The following is a 2,574-nucleotide window of genomic DNA, read 5'->3' on the forward strand; positions in this document are numbered from 1 at the left end:
AAACATACATGTACATGTGTCTTTATAGTCACATGATTTATAATCCTTTGGGTATATACCCAGTAATGGGATGGCTGGGTCAAGTGGTATTTCTAGTTCTAGATCCTTGAGGAATCACCACACTGTCTTCCACAATAGTTGAACTAGTTTACATTCCAACCAACAGTGTAAAAGCATTCCTATTTCTCCACATCCTCTCCAGCATCTGTTGTTTCCTGGCTTTTTGATGATCGCCATTCTAACTGGTGTGAGATGGTATCTCATTGTGGTTTTGATTTGCATTTCTCTGATGACCAGTGATGATGAGCATTTTTTCACGTGTCTGTTGGCTGCATAAATGTCTTCTTTAGAGAAGTGTCTGTTCATATCCTTCACCCACTTTTTGAGGGGGTTGTTTTTTTTCTTGTAAATTTGTTTAAGTTCTTTGTAGATTCTGGATATTAGCCCTTTGTTAGATGGGTAGATTGCAAAAATATTCTCCCATTCTGTAGGTTGCCTATTCACTCTGATGGTCATTTCTTTTGCTGTGCAGAAGCTCTTTAGTTTAATTATATCCCATTTGTCTATTTTGGCTTTTGTTGCTGTTGCATTTGGTGTTTTAGTCATGAAGTCCTTGCCCATGCCTATGTCCTGAATGGTATTGCCTAAGTTTTCTTCTAGGGTTTTTATGGTTTTAGGTCTAACATTTAAGTCTTGAATCCATTTGAATTAATTTTTGTATAAGGTGCATGGAGGGGATCCAGTTTCAGCTTCCTACATATGGCTAGCCTATTTTCCCAAAACCATTTATTAAATAGGGAATCCTTTCCCCATTTGTTATTTTTGTCATGTTTGTCAAAGATCAGATGGTTGTGGATGTGTGGTGTTATTTCTGAGGCCTCTGTTCTGTTCCATTGGTCTATATCTGTTTTGGTACTATAGCTGTGGTACTAGTACCATGCTGTTTTGGTTACTATAGCCTTGTAGTATAGTTTGAAGTCAGATACTGTGATGCCTCCAGCTTTGTTCTTTTTACTTAGGATTGTCTTGGCAATGCGGGCTCTTTTTTGGTTGCCTGATTTCCCTGGCCAGAACTTCCAACACTATGTTGAATAGGAGTGGTGAGAGAGGGCATCCCTGTCTTGTGCCAGTTTTCAAAGGGAATGCTTCCAGCTTTTGCCCATTCAGTATGATGTTGGCTGTGGGTTTGTCATAAATAGCTCTTATTATTTTGAGATACGTTCCATCAATACCTAGTTTATTGAGAGTTTTTAGCATGAAGGGCTGTTGAATTTTGTCAAAGGCCTTTTCTGCATCTATTGAGATAATCATGTGGTTTTTTGTCATTGATTCTGTTTATGTGATGGATTACCTTTATTGATTTGTGTATGTTTAACCAGCTTTGCATCCCAGGGATAAAGCTGACTGGATCATGGTGGATAAGCTTTTTGATGTGCTGCTGGATTTGGTTAGCCAGTATTTTATGAAGGATTTTCATACCAATGTTCATCAGGGATATTGGTCTAAAATTCTCTTCTTTTGTTGTGTCTCTGCCAGGCTTTGGTATCAGGATGATGCTGACCTCATAAAATGAGTTAGGGAGGATTCCCTCTTTTTCTATTGATTAGAATAGTTTCAGAAAGAATGGTACCAGCTCTTCTTTGTACCTCTGGTAGAATTCGACTGTGAATCTGTCTGATCCTGGACTTTTTTTGGTTGGTAGGCTATTGATTATTGCCTCAATTTCAGAGCCTGTTATTGGTGTATTCAGAGATTCAACTTCTTCCTCGTTTAGTCTTGGGAGGGTGTATGTGTCCAGGAATTTATCAATTTCTTCTAGATTTTCTACTTTATTTACGTAGAGGTGTTTACATTATTCTCTGATAGTAGTTTGTATTTCTGTGGAACCAGTGGTGATATCCCCTTTATCATTTTTTATTTCATCTGATTCTTCTCTCTTTTCTTCTTTATTAGTCTTGCTAGCGGTCTACCGAATTTTCTTGATCTTTTCAAAAAACCACCTCCTGGATTCGTTGATTTTTTGAGGGGTTTTTTGTTTCTCTATCTCCTTCAGTTCTGCTCTGATCTTAGGTATTTCTTGCCTTCTGCTAGCCTTTGAATTTATTTGCTCTTGCTTCTCTAGTTCTTTTAATTATGATGTTAAGGTGTCGATTTTAGACCTTTCCTGCTTTCTCTTGTGGGCATCTAGTGCTGTAAATTTCCCTCTATACATGGCTTTTAATGTGTCCCAGAAATTCTGGTACGTTGTGTCTTTGTTCTCATTGGTTTCAAAGAAGATCTTTATTTCTGCCTTCGTTTCGTGATTTACCCAGTGGTCATTCAGGAGCCGGTTGTTCAGTTTCCATGTAGTTGTGTGGTTTTGAATGAGTTTCTTAATCCTGAGTTCTAATTTGACTGCAGTGTGGTCTGAGAGACAGTTTGTTGTGATTTCTGTTCTTTTACATTTGCTGAGGAGTGTTTTCCTTCCAACTGTGTGATCAATTTTGGAATAAGTGTGATGTGGTGCTGAGAAGAATGTATATTCTGTTGATTTGGGGTGGAGAGTTCTGTAGATGTCTATTAGGTCCACTTGGT

This window comes from Colobus angolensis, unplaced genomic scaffold (genome assembly GCF_000951035.1).
Source record: "Colobus angolensis palliatus isolate OR3802 unplaced genomic scaffold, Cang.pa_1.0 Scaffold619, whole genome shotgun sequence".
In the NCBI taxonomy this organism is placed as follows: domain Eukaryota; kingdom Metazoa; phylum Chordata; class Mammalia; order Primates; family Cercopithecidae; genus Colobus; species Colobus angolensis.